Source organism: Oryctolagus cuniculus, chromosome X (assembly GCF_051225735.1).
Source record: "Oryctolagus cuniculus isolate XC-2025 breed Fujian yellow rabbit chromosome X, ASM5122573v1, whole genome shotgun sequence".
Taxonomy (NCBI): Eukaryota; Metazoa; Chordata; class Mammalia; order Lagomorpha; family Leporidae; genus Oryctolagus; species Oryctolagus cuniculus.
This window is the reverse complement of record NC_142888.1, coordinates 96,365,001-96,379,791: the sequence shown is the minus strand read 5'-3', so window position 1 is coordinate 96,379,791 and position 14,791 is coordinate 96,365,001. Positions and strand designations below refer to the sequence as shown.

At 40.1% G+C, this 14,791-nt stretch overlaps 1 long non-coding RNA gene and 1 pseudogene across 1 annotated transcript; one reads left to right on the top strand and one right to left on the bottom strand.

Moving 5' to 3' along the window:
• Positions 1-521: 521 nt before the first annotated feature.
• LOC149119704 (uncharacterized) lies at positions 522-4,398 on the bottom strand. Its single transcript, XR_016228494.1, has 3 exons — positions 3,476-4,398; positions 3,075-3,187; positions 522-679 (listed from the first exon to the last, which is right to left on the bottom strand). It is a non-coding gene; the product is annotated as an uncharacterized LOC149119704 (long non-coding RNA).
• Positions 4,399-7,655: 3,257 nt separating this feature from the next.
• The window catches only part of LOC100348433 (RNA-binding protein 34-like), a 52,658-nt pseudogene continuing 45,522 nt past the window's right edge, over positions 7,656-14,791 (top strand).

The window sequence follows — 14,791 nt, the reverse complement described above, 5'->3', positions numbered from 1 at the left end:
TTTCACCCACTAAACCCTGCCCAATCAACTTGATTACAGTTAATATTACCTTTCCTGAACTATAACTCATTGCCTGTATTACTTATTAAATAATACTGTAAAATATTAACTTATATCTGCTAAAAAGTCCACATCCAAAAGATTTAAAAAGTTTAATACCATGATCTTGCATAGGATGAATTTCTAAGGAGACTAGGAATGTTTGCCATAGAAAAATTTTGAAGATGGGCAAGAGGTGATATGCTAATTATCTGTAACTATTCTAAGTACTCCTATATGTGGAGCAAATAGAATAATTCCAAATGCTTTCAAAAGATAGAATTAGACCTGATGGTTAAGAACTGAGTGATTAAACACAGCTAAAAAAATTTTCTAATAAAATAGATTTGACATAGAATAGGCTACTCTTTCAGGTGATAATGAAGTATCTGTAGTTGCAAATATTCAATAAGAGACAGTGTGACTATTTTATTGAGTTACAGAAACAACTTAAAGAATCAAATAATCAAAATTACCTTTTTGATCCAGTGAATTTGATTTTTTAAATGTTTTGTCTTCTCAATTAGACTATAATTTCTCAAAGTCGTTTACTCATATCACACATCCTTGGTATCTAGTTTTGATTTTTAAATATAGATGTTCATTACACATTTGATCAAGACAGACCATAATATCTCCACTGAAATAAAAATGTTAATGCTTCAGTTTTTGCAAAGCAATAACTACACTAGCAATATGATTAAAAAATATACTCAATTTTGATATTTCACACCATGAGGTATCATGCAATTATTAATATATTAATATTCATTATCAACAATAAGGCAATAGCAACAACATTAATGTGGATAATATTAGTGATGTTTATAATGATTAGGTCTTGATAAATTTGTAATGAATATACTATAATAGTCATGCAATCAATAACTTAATGCTAATACCTCAGTCACTGATAAACTGAAACAGTTATTGGTTCATGTAACCACGGAAAATGAAAACTGTGTGCCAGAAAATAGGACCAGTTCTAGAAAATGTGAACAAAACAGGAATAAGTTCAAAAGAGCTAACAAAAGAGTCCAACTAGTCATTCTGGACCTAATGAATGCTCAGCTGATGAGATTTCACTACTGTCCACAGAAGGTGAGCTATAAAAGCATCAACAGACTTCAGTCATTCAAACTTGACTAAGAAAAATGTTTAACTCATAATACCTCATTGTGCAAGGGGGGCTTGTGAACTAAGCCTGTATTGTATAAAAAGTATGCAAGGAAATGGAACTCCTGGGATACAAACCAGCAACACCCACGGCTGAAATTCCCTTTTTAACTCTCCCTGTCTGCTGAGTAGGTCATTCTAGTATAATGATACAACCATGAAGGGAAATGAGGGAATCATTTTATGTGTGTACAGGGGATTCTGTGTGAGGATCTATATGTGCAGCCAGGGACTGAAATATTTGACTAATAAATCTGTCAAAATTTATTCCAATATCTTTATTGGCAAGTTTTAAACAATCTTTTCCCCCTCCCCTGCCCTTTCAAGGACTGTGGTGAATTCAAGGACCTTCACAAAATGATCTGTTGGTAGAAACAGAATGTTGTTGGAACTACAGGTAAAGCTTATGGAGGTAATTTCAATTTTTAACAAAAAGAAAAAAAAATGAAGTCCTAACCAAAAAAAAAAAAAAAAAAAAAAAACCACAAAAATCAGTGAACTCCAAAACAATGGGGGAAAAGTGCTAAGAAACACTGTTAATGACAAAATTCAGTGAAGTGGTTCTAGACTGAAGTCAGGAATGCTGAAACAATAGTAGCATCCCACTGCCCTTTGTCAGTTCATGAGCCAGGGGGACAATCCCTTCAGCCAAGAGCACTGAAAGTGGGCAACTATAACAAGCTGGTGATTTCACGCTGTGACATATGGTAGCTGTTTCATTTGACATTTCTTTTCCTTCAATGTATTGTATATGCCAAACCATCAACTTAATGGCAGCCATCTAATGAGTACTGTTTGTTTTTTTCCTCCAGGTAGTAGGTATTTTACAAACATTATTTTGTTTTTTGGATCCTCAGTGTTTATTCCCCAGTATACAAATGATAAAATCTAAGAATTGAAATAATGACCAATTACATTAACTTATTCAAGATCAATTGGTTGCTATTTTCTTGTTTTTCGCCTGTGAAGCCTGGGTTCTTTCCACTGCAACCTCACTAACATTCAGAATCTGCATTTTAACAAGACTCCCAGGTGGTTCACATGCACATTAAATTGTAGAAACTGTACATCATGCTGCTTTCCTTCTGTTTCTCTCATAAGTCATGCATGCATGCACACACACACACACACAAAACGGGGGAGAGGAAATAACATCATTATTAAAGTTAGAAATATCAATACACTTTCTTCTCTGATGACCTTTGCAAATTTTTAATTCATCTGTGAACTGACCACTTTAAAATAGCATATATAGATCACCTATTACTAGCATTCTGACATGTTTACTGAATAACTTTGGATAAAAAATGAAATGGTCTATTGGGTAACAATTTATAGAAGAGTATAAAAAAAAACAGAGGCATAAGTTATGTGAGAAAACAGGAGTCTGGGCTTGCTGTGGTTTACTTTGGTAAAAAGTACACTAACAATTACAAATGATTTTTGCATTGCTGTAGTTTTAGAAAACCTACCAAGTGTAATAATTACAATCTAAGCTTTTGTGGAGCTATTTACCCTGAAACTGCAGAAAGAAACCACACCATGGGAATTCCTATCCTTTTTGGTTGCCAATGATCTATTTCCAGGTGTTGGACCTCTGCAATCCAAAATTATGTTAATGAGAAATAATCTGCATTTGGTCTCGTTTTCCCTTCTTAATAAATTTTCCCTTGCAGAGACTCAATTTCCATTGAGATGCCTAGGTAACATTTAAGTAGACAGGCCCTATTTGGAAAATAATTCTATTTTCATTTCAATCTTAGGCAGGCTGAAATCTGTTGACTGCAAAAGCTTATAGAGGAATTTAACATATTTATATTTAGCATGGATGAGTCTCTATCCTAAGATAAATGCCTTACCTCAGTGCTTCTCCAGAAATCTTGTGGATAGACAACACCTGGGAATCTTGTCAAACTGGAGATTCTGATTCAGGTGGTCTTCGGTGCATGTCTGAAGTCCCAAGATATCAATGCTGCGGACCCCAAACCAGACACTAGCCAAAGCATTGCATTTAATTTACTAGTGGTAAAATGTCTACATTTTCAGTACCCTTTTCATCAAGCAAAACCACATTATCGTTGAAAAGTTTTAAAAGTAACTCTTAGTCATACATTTTTATTATGGATAACTAGGAAAGCCATAGACATAGAAAGACCAAATAAACATAATTCCACCACTCATACATTGTTATTTACAGCTGATATGGTTCCTTCCAGTTTTTTTAATGCACAAACATCTAGTTTTACAAAACAGATCTTACCGTTTATTCCCTGTAACAGCCATGTCTTAGACGACCTCACACAGCTGCACTCAGTTTTCTGTCCAATTTCCGAATATATTTCCTCAGACATATCCATCACACAGAATTATGAGTACAATACTAGCTATCAGCCACATTAATTCTACAAACTTGCAGCTGTTTATGTGCCAATGCATAACAGTGAGAATTCTCTTAAACCTTCAAAGTGGTGTACATGGCAATCTATATTAGCTTTTCACCACGTAACTACATATCTAAAGCAATTTACGAAGAAAAGACGTCTATTTTGACTCATAGTTTTGGAAGTCCTCGGGCTAAGAAAGGGCGCGTCCCATTGGTTCAGCTTCTAGTGAGGCCAGAAAACAGTAACAACCAATCAGGAAGCAGAGGCACACTGCCTACGCTCACTCGGGCTTATATAACCAAGGCTCTCGCGCGAACAGCCTTTCAAGGCCACGCCCCCAATGACGTACAATCCTCCCGCTAGACCCCAATGGCTAGACACCACAACTGGGTTAAGTTTCCACCCTGTTAACACAACTCACTTATGACTTAAGGACTAAACACCTGCTTGAGGTGCTAGCGTTCTGTTGAAGCAGGTCAAGCTGCCACTTGAGACCACGGCACCCCATAGGAGCACCAGTTTGAGTCCCAGCTGCACACCTTGCGATGCAGCTCCCTGCTAATGCCCTGGAAATGCAGAGAAGCTTTGGCCTGGCCCAGCCCCCCTAAACTTCGCAGCCACTTGCGCAGTGAAACAGTGGATGGAAGAGCTCTCCCTCTCCCCGTCACTGGAATGTGGGAGCCAAATCTTGCTCAAACGATGCTAGCGTAATAACGTCACAGCTACATGCGCGGTGGGAACACAGAGGGGCAGAACTTCCTCCCCTCAAAAATGGACTTCATTTTCTCAGAGAGTGGTGCTTCCTTCTAAACCTGTTCACCAGAGACACCTTTTGGGCCCCTTTCCAGTCACTGTCACACATCCAGTGGTGACAGCATGTTAGGGAAACAAGTTTTGCTCTGTTTGTTTGTTTGTTTTGGGGGTTTTTTCCCCCCTCTGCAACGCCCGCTTGCCTTTCCTGACCTTTTTTGGCAGGCTCTAAACCACAGCTGTTTCCGCTGCTAGAGCAAGAGTCTGCTATGCGGCTCTGCCCAGGTGTTCCCTTTCATTAACACTGCTTCTGAGTCAGGCTGTCAGACAGGCTGTCATCTCTGTGACAACTAAACATTTTGTAGACAACAGGTACAGGTGAGCTACAAGTCACTTGCATATGATTTGAAAAGGCTACACTTGTCACTCATCTGTAATATAAAATGGTATAATGGAAATGGGTTATGTGAAATATTCTGTGCTATTTAGTATTGATGAAATGCATGTGACAGCTTGGAAAAATGAGGACGTGTACATAAAAGTAGTCTGCTGACATGTAAACTTGGCAATAAGTGAATGAAAGCACTGACATAAAATAATGTTTATAATTTCTAATTACTTGTATTCAATGTAGTTAACAAGATTTGGAAAACCGAATGAAACTATTTAATGTCAGCAAACAGGACAGACCCTTCCCTGCCTGGTAAGCTAATAATCTTAGGAAAACCATTTCTGGGTACATTGTCTATACGTTAGCACAGCACCTCTGAAACCTTAGGACGCATCAGAGTCACAAAAAGAACTTGCTCAAAAACGGAACTCCAGGCCCCATCCCTAGAGCTTCTCATCTAGTAAGTCTGAGTAGCACCTACCTGAGTACATGCAGGTCTAAGTTCCAGGTGATACTAATGCTGCTGATGTGATGTTCACACTAAGGGCAATGTTAACATTGATGCAATGATTCTCATTGTTTTCGAGAAGTGGATCTCAAACTGCCATTGGTATAAGAATCACTTGGATAGCAGAAGCTTACTAAAATGTATATTCTAGGACCTCAACTTCTATCACTTCAGTACATTACTCTCGTTCAAATGAACCAAGTCACAGTCTGATGAATCCTACTTTTAAAGGGATTGGGTCACACACCATTCAGATCACCAGAATCATTTAAACCAAAGGTGCCCAAACTTTAAATTTCATACTAAGCACCCAAGCATCTTGTTAAAATAAAAGTTCTGAGTAGTATATCTGGAGAGAGACCTAAGATGCTAAGATGCTCATTTTCAACAAAACTCCCAGGTGATGCTGGAAAGCTATTAAAGTATAGATTGACAGGCCTCATCACCAGAGATTCTTATTCAAAATAATGGGAATGTATTACCAACATAAAAACATGCCTCTACGGGCCAGCATTGTGGCACAGCTAGTTAAGCCACCACCTGCGATGGACGCCTGTATCCCATATGCTCCATGTACAACCCGGCTCCCTGCTAATGTGCCTGGCAAAGCAGCAGAAGATGGCCCAAGTACTTGGGCTCCTGCTACCTATATGGCAGATGCATATGGAGCTCCTGGCTTCAGCCTGGCCCAACCCAGACAGTTTTGGTCATTTGGGGAGTAACCCAACAGATGGAAGATATCTGTTTTTCCCCTTCCTTATCTGTCAGTCTGCCTTTCAAATGAAGTAAATAAAAAAACTGCCTCTGGAGCTGGCACTGTGGCGCAGCAGGCAAAGTCGCTGCCTGCAGTACATCCCATATGGGCAACATTTTAGGACCTGGCTGCTCCACTTCAGATCCAGCTCTCTGCTGTGGCCTGGGAAAGCAGAAGATGGCCCAAGTCCTTGGGACCCTGGACACACGTGGGAGACCCAGAAGAAGCTCCTGGCTTCTGACTTCAGATCAGCCCAGATCTGGCTGTTGCAGCTATTTGGGAAGTGAACCAGTGGGTGGGAGGTCTCTCTCTGCCTCTGCCTCTCTGCCATTCAAATAAATAAAAACATCTTTAAAAAAAGCATGCCTCTATAATACACTGTTAATGTTTCAATTTTTGGTTACTCCCTTTTATCAAGTCTTTTTTTTTTTTTTTTTTTTTTTTTGACAGGCAGAGTGGAAAGTGAGAGAGACAGAGAGAAAGGTCTTCCTTTGCTGTTGGTTCACCCTCCAAGGGCCGCCGCGGCCGGCGCGCTGCGGCCGGCGCACCACACTGATCCGATGGCAGGAGCCAGGTACTTATCCTGGTCTCCCATGGGGTGCAGGGCCCAAGTCCTTGGGCCATCCTCCACTGCACTCCCTGGCCACAGCAGAGAGCTGGCCTGGAAGAGGGGTAACTGGGACAGAATCCGGCGCCCCAACCGGGACTAGAACCCGGTGTGCCGGTGCCGCAAGGCGGAGGATTAGCCTAGTGAGCCGTGGCACCGGCTTATCAAGTTTTCAAGATTTATTTTTTGAAGAAAAAAAAAAAAACACCTAAATGAAAGATCTCCATGAGTGAGATCCCAGTGGAAAGAACGGGTCATCAAAGAAGGAGGTACCTTTCTCTGAAGGGAGGAGAGAACTTCCACTTTTACCATGGCCTTGTCTAAATATGATCAGAGTCGGTGAACTCAGGGGGCTTCCATAGCCTTCGCAGCTCATGACAAGAGCCTAGGGTGATTACTGAGGCCATAAACAAGAGTGTCAATTTGTTAAGTCAACAACGGGAGTCACTGTGCACTTACTCCTCATGTAGGATCTCTGTCCTTAGTGTGCTGTACATTGAGATTTAATGCTATAACTAGTACTCAAACAGTATTTTTCACTTTATGTTTCTGTGTGGGAGCAAACTGTTGAAATCTTTACTTAATGTATGCTAAACTGATCTTCTGTATACAAAGAGAAACAAAAATGAATCTTGATGTGAATGGAAGGGGAGAGGGAGTGGTAAAGGGGAGGGTTGCGGGTGGGAGGAACGTTATGGGGGGAAGCCACTGTAATCCATAAGCTGTACTTTGGAAATTTATATTCATTAAATAAAAATTAAAAAAAAAAGATTTATTTTTTGTAGAATTGATATAGTTACTAGTGATATTGTGTAGTTAGACTTTAGAAAACAGCTTTTCTTGAACTTTGCTGTAAAATTAAAGAATTAGATGTAAACATGGAGAAGGGCAAAAAGTCTGAGGCAGAGGAGTGATTTCTTTGAAATGGAAAGGGCTTAGTGTGATGAACTGTATTTTTCAAAGCATCTCACATTCTTTTCCAAAATTTTAACATGATTCTCTTCCTATTAAGAGGAAGGGTTTATAAACCCTCCCTCTGAAACTCGATGGGCTTTTGCCTCCCATGTAATCAACAGGATGTTGTCAAAGAGAAGCTGCATGATTTCCTGATTCCCAGGTCTAGGTCAGAGCAGGTGATGCAGTTTCTACTGTCTTTGTCCCAAGCCACCATCTAAAAAGTCTGATCATAGTCCTCCATGCTATAAGGACACTAAGCCACAAGGAGAGGCCCTATGTATGTGCTCCTAGTGGTAGCCCTTAGTCTTCAAGGCCCTGCATGTCAATGCAGAACATGTGGGTGAACAGGCCTTCAAGTGATCCCAGGTCCCAGCTGAAAAGCCCACACCCAGCCTTTGTGTTTTTCTGGCCAAAGTCCTGAATATGGTGTAGCAGAGATAATTTATTCTCCCTCTGCCCTTTCCTAAATCTTGCCTCCCAAAATCCATGAGCTTCACAAAATTTCTATTCTCTACATCACTCCAACAGAGGTGGTTTGTTACTCCAAATAAAGAGTGGAAGCACTGAAGAAAATACAACTTATTAAAACCGCCCAGTTCTCCACAGGACATAAATAAGCAGCCCAGGGATAGAAACCTCTTATTTGAGGCCTATTACACAGGAGACAAAAAGAACTTTTATAGCTGCTGATCTGTAATAATATCAATAGTTTACATGCATTTGAGTGTTCTTTATGTCCCAGTTCCTTTATGTATTCTTCATGGGAAAAATATCAAAATCCCTTTTCAAGGTATTTGGTAAATGGAAGATAATAAGTTACTACTCTCTACATTCCTTTTCCATTAACAAACTATTGGTAAAAGGGTTTATTTCCTTATTAAAAAATCTTTGAACAGTTAAGCAAACACTTTTTAAAATTTTTAAAGTGATTTATCATATTTCATGAAAAGACTGTAGCATAGCGGGTAAAGCCGCCATCTGCAGTGCTGGCATCCCATATGGTCGACAGTTCGAGTCCCAGCAGCTCCACTTCCAATCCAGCTCTCAGTTGTGGCCTGGGAAAGCAGTAGAAGATGGCCCAAGTTCTTCGGCCCCTGCACCCATGTGGGAGACCCAGAAGAAGCTCCTGGCTCCTGGCTTCGGATCAGCGCAGCTCTGGCAGCTGGGGTCATCTGGGGAGTGAACCAGCAGATGGAGGACCTCTCTGTTTCTCTCTCTCTCTCTCTCTCTCTCTCTCTGCCTCTCCTTCTCTGTGTAACTCTAATTTTCAAATAAATCTTTTAAAAAAGGAAAGAAAACAAAACCAAATAAACCAAAAGAAAAAGAGAGAGAGAAACAGAGATCATTCACTTCCCAAATACCAGCAACAGCCAGGGCTGGTCAAAGCTGGCCCCAGCATCCCAGAACTCCATCCAGATCTCCCATGTCTGTGGTGATTAAGCCATCACCTGTGGGTTAACAGGGACACTGGAATTATGAGTGGAGCAAAGACTCAAACCCAGCTCATTCCAGTATGTGAGTACAACACATTCTGTCAACTGTTCCAGTCCAGTGAATTTACACATTTATATATATTTCTCTGAATCCAGGATCTAATAAATACTATATTTACCTGTCAGGTATACTTTAATCAGAAAAAGTCCCTCAAACACTTTGCCTATCTTGAGCTTTACATTTTTTAAGAATATGGCTAATTATTTGAAGAATATTCTCAAATTCAGGATTGTTTGACATTTCTCACAAATATATTCAAGTTATGCACTTTAGCATTAATACTGCAGATTTTTTTTGATGAATAAATATTTTCCACCCTCAGAATGATGTATAGCAGTGTATAGCCATTGCAGGAAGCAAAATGACAGGAATATAGAAATAAATTGTGACTGATAATTTGGAAAGAGAGATAACAGAAAAATAGAAACACTTTCACATAAACTCCAGTCTTATCGACCCCCACAAACATATAGAAAGGTACTTCAAAATTTTGTGTAAAATTAGAATTAAAGGATAAGTTTATTTTGGTGCAAAAATTTTTGAACTCTATGCATAAAGGGATTTCCAAAGAGTTCATATAAAATGCACATTATGAAAAAAAATATGCAATGGGCCAGCATTGTGAGATAGTGGGTTAACCCTTGGGCTGCGACACTGGCATTACATATGGGCACAGATTCAAGTCCTGGCTGCTCCACTTCTATCCAGCTCCCTGCTAATGGCTTGGGCTCTTGCACCCACATGGGAGACCTGGAAGAAGCTCCTGGCTCCTGGCTTCAGCCTGGCCCAGCCCTGGATGTCAGAGCTATTTGGGGAGTGAACCAGTGGATGGAAGATCGATCTCTCTCTCTCTCTCTCTCCCCTCTCTATAACTTTGCCTTTAAATAAATAAAAAAATAATTTTTTAAAGAAAAAAGAAAATGCTATGCATGGATTTCAACACTTTTGGCAACAAAAAAACTTAGCTTTCAATTCCATTTTCCATATACTTTTTAAAGTACCCTCTCCACACATACACACAGAGAGACATTCCTGGAAATACTATAGAATTTCTTGATGGTCCAAGAATTTACGAAAAAAAAGGAATTAAATTTTTATTAAAGGAAGTGTGAGTCCAGAAACTGTAGAACATGCAGTCATTTCCTTATACATAAACCATCTTATGCAGTCTCAATACAACCTCTTTAAAAAAAAATTTACTGTGGCCAGCGCCATGGCGAAGTAGGTTAATCCTCTGCCTGCGGCACAGCATCCCATTTGGGCGCTGGTTCTAATCCCTGGGTGCTCCTCTTCCAATCCAGCTCTCTGCTGTGGCCTGGGAAAACAGTGGAAGATGGCCCAAGTGCTTGGGCCCCTGCACCTGCATGGGAGACCGGGAAGAAGCTCCTGGCTCCAGGCTTTGGATTGGCACAGCTCAAGCCATTGCAGCCGTTTGGGGAGTGAACCAACATAAGGAAGACCTTTCTCTCTGCCTCTCCCTCGCACTGTCTGTAACTCTACCTCTCAAATAAATAAAAAATAAAAAAAAATTATTATTTATTTGAAAGGCAGAGTTAGAGAGAGGCAGAGAGAGAGAGAGAGAGAATCTTCCATCCACTGGTTCACTTCCCAGATGGCTGCAATGACCAGAGCTGTGCTGATCCAAAACCATGAGCTAGCAACTTCTGGGTCTCCCACGAGGGTTCAGGGGCCCAAGGACTTGGGCCATCCTCTACTGCTTTCCCAGGCCAAAGCAGAGAGCTGGATTGGAAATGGAACATCAAGGACTCAAATCAGCACCCATATGGGATGCCGGCACCTCAGGTGGCAGCTTCATCGACTACACCACAGCACTGGCCCCAATAGAACCTTTTTTATTTTCTTTTTTTTTTTTTTTATTTGACAGACAGAGTTAGACAGTGAAAGACAGAGACAGAGATAAAGGTCTTCCTTCCGTTGGTTCACTCCCCAAATGGCCGCTATGGCTGGTGCTGCACTGATCCGAAGCCAAGAGCCAGGTGCTTCCTCCTAGTCTCCCATGCAGGTGCAGGCGCCCAAGCACTTGGGCCATCCTCCACTGCCTTCCCGGGCCACAGCAGAGAGGTGGACTGGAAGAGGAGCAACCGGGACTAGAACCCAGCGCCCATATGGGATGTCGGCGCTGCAGTTGGAGGATTAGCCAAGTGAGCCACGGTGCCGGCCCCCCAATAGAACCTTTTAATTAAGGAATTATCATCCTAAATATTCTATATTTAAAATTTGTTTAGAACAAATATATGGAAAAAAAAATGCTCAATATCACAAGCCATCAGAGAAATGCAAATCAAAACCACAATGAGATATCACCTCATCCCTGCCAGAATGGCTAAAATCCAAAACAGAGTGTAACAAAAGCTTGCAAGAGTGTGGACAGAAGAGAATGCTTATACACTGTTGGTGGGAATGTAAATCAGTGCAGCCACGATGAAAAACAGTGTGGCTATTTCTTAAAAAAACTAGAAATAGACTTGCATGTGATCCAGGAATCCCACCACTGGATATATACCCAAAAAACTTGATTGAACACAATGAATCAGATACCTGCATAGCACTGTTCACAATAGCCAAAATTTGGAACCAACAAAGGCGTCCATCATCACATGAATGGATAAAGAAAATGTGGTGTGTGTGTGTATATATAATAGAATATTATTCAGCTATAAAAAAATGAAAATCTATCTTGTACTGTAAAATGGATGCAACTGGAGTACATTCTGTTGAGTGAAATAAGCCAGAAACAGAAACACAAATACTACATCTTCTCCCTTAGATGTGGGAGCTAAAATTAAAAAAAAAAGAAAAAGAAAGAAAGAAAAAAGAAATGTCTGTATCAGTATTGCTGCAATTATAGTTTTGTAAAACTTTGCTTTGTACCTTTGTGAAACCAATGGATAAGAATGTTATACTACTATATTTTTAATGACCAGTGATTACTTTAAAATTTACTGTATGTAGGTGAAATTGTCATATTTCCATTCAATTTTTGTTTAAGGCCATTCTCTATATTCCCATTAAACTTTTTTTTTTACTTGTTAAACTTCTTACTTGCTAAACCCTTTTTACTGTAATGTAAATTTAAAATATGTTATCTCAAAAACTAAAAAAAAAGAGAGGGAAAAGGAAGAAGGGTGGAAGGGAGGGAGGGGGAGGAATAAGAGGAGGGAAGAAGGGAATATCACTATTATCTTAGAATTGTATCTACAAACCACATTGAATCTTTTAAAAACCAATTAGGGGCTGGCACTGTGGCGCAGCATGTTAAAGCCCCATTCTGCAGTGCTGGAATCCCACATGGGTGCTGGTCTGAATACTGACTGCCCCATTTGCAGTTCCCAGCTGTAGTCATTGCAGCCATTTGGGAAGTGAACCAGAGAATGGAAGATCTCTCTCTCTCTCTCTCTCTCCCTCTGCCTCTGTCTCTGCCTGCCTCTCTGTAACTCTGCCTTTCAAATAAATTTTAAAAAAACCTTAAAGAAACTAATTTTTTAAAAGTGAAAAAGCAAAACAAAAAGAATGGTATATTACTGTAGTTTTAATGATCTGTGATTATTTTAAAATTTACTGCATGAGTGAAATGGACATATTTTCATTTCATTATTATTTATAGCCCTTTCCTATATTCCTACTGAACTATGGTATTTTTACATTTTACATTTTGAAATCTTTATTCAGTGGAGCATTAAGCCTTTGACTATAATGTAAATTAAAAATATGCTATCTCAAAAATTAAAAAGAAAAAAGAGAGGACGGAGGGAGGGAAAGAAGAAAGGAAGCATCATTATATTCTTAGAATTGTATCAATGAGCTACATACAATCTGTTCTCTTTGTATTAATACCACAGTAACTTGAGAATTGATGAGAATTTTTTTGTATTAGTTATCATGGATTTGCTGTGACCCTGAAAATCAAATGCATTCAATAGCTCCTTAAAAAATAAAAATAAATAAAATTTTTAAAAAGAAAAAAAATTGGTAGGTAGGAATTTTATATAATACAAAACACCAATCGCCTGAAAACATATGCTCAATCTCATAAAAGAGATGAATGCAAATTAAGATCCCATATTGAACCTCTCACATTTGTAAAAATTAAATGCAAAATGCCAGATATTAATGAGGGCATGAAATAAAAGGAATTATCATTCCCTGTTGCAAGGAGCATAAAGTGGTACACCTTATGAGGGAGAAATTTAGAAATATCTAGTATCTTTGAAGACATGCATAGTCTCTGATTCTGCAAATCTGTTTTTAGATGTATAACATGGATAGAGCAGTCACAGTAAAATAGTCTTATTGCAGCATTTTTCGTAACAATGGCAGCCTGGAAGAGAAATGTGAATGTCTCTCTATATAATAATGGCTCAATAAACAGCTGAATAGTCATTTAATTGAACATTATAAAATAAGAAAATGAATGAACTATATGTGTTACAAGGATAAGTCTAAAAACCATAATGTGTTTAAAAAGCCCAGTTTCAGAAGGGCATCTGTGCATGTATTCTATGAAAAAGACAAAAACACAAAGTATTACTTAACATTTTTATGTACAGGTCTGCGGGTGGGGGGGTGCAATAAAGTTGCTAAGCCTTTGCTCGACAAGGCCTCTAAGCCTTTGCTCGAGTTTGCCGCACTTTCCCATCTCAGTGACTCAGTGTTTCCAACAACCTAAGATGGCCCCCGGGGAAGGTACCTAGCCTGACAGGAGACTTCCGTATTCGTGGACAGTATGTTTCCTCAGCTCTAATAGGCCCTTGAGGGCGTACCCGGCTCATGTCCTGCCTTACCTTTCAGCTGATTGGCTCGGTTCCCCTGTGCCCTGGACAGCCCCCTTTCTGTGTCTATAAAAGCTCTTCCCCTCCCAATAAAGTGGAGAACCCGGCTGCGCCCTGGGCGTTGACTGATCTCCCAGCTCTGGTGTGGTTCCTGTGCCGCCGACACTCATCATCCAGCTGGCCCTGAGGAGCTCTATCGGACCTGCTGCCCCGTGACGAGCAGCACACGTGTATATAAAATGCACATCTCATTAAAAGATGAATGAGTAAGAAAAGTGGCACACATGCACAAAGGAATACTATTCAGCCTTACAAATAGAAGGAAATCCTCAGGGACAAGTGGTTAAGGCGATGGACAAATAGAAGGAAATCCTATCATTTGCAATAAACAAATGAACTTGGGGAATACCATACCAGGTGAAATAAGCCAGTCACAGAAGGATTAACAGTGCATGATTCCATGTCTGTGAAGTATCTCAAATAGTTAACCTCGTGGCTGGTGTTCTGGCTCAGCAGGTTAAGCCACCACCTGCAATGCCAGCCTCCCATATGAGCACAGGTTTGGGTCCTGGCTATTCCACCTCTGATCCAGCTCCCTGAAAATGTGCTGCAGAGGCATCAGAAGATGGCCCAAGTGCTCAGGCCCCTGCCATCCACAGAGGAGACCAGAATGGAACTCCTGCTTCTGACTTCAGCTCAGCCACCTGTTGGGGCCACCAGAGGATTGAACCAAAGGATGAAAGATCCTCTCTCTCTCTCTCTCTGACTCTGCCTTTTAAATAAATAATCTCCAAAAGAAAAGTCAACAGAAACAGAGCATAGCATGGTTGTTACCAGCAGCTGGTGACAGGGGAAAATGGAGAATTCTTCAATGACTATAAACTTTTGGTTATACAGCACGCAATTTCGAGAGATCTGCTATACTACATTGTGCCTATAGT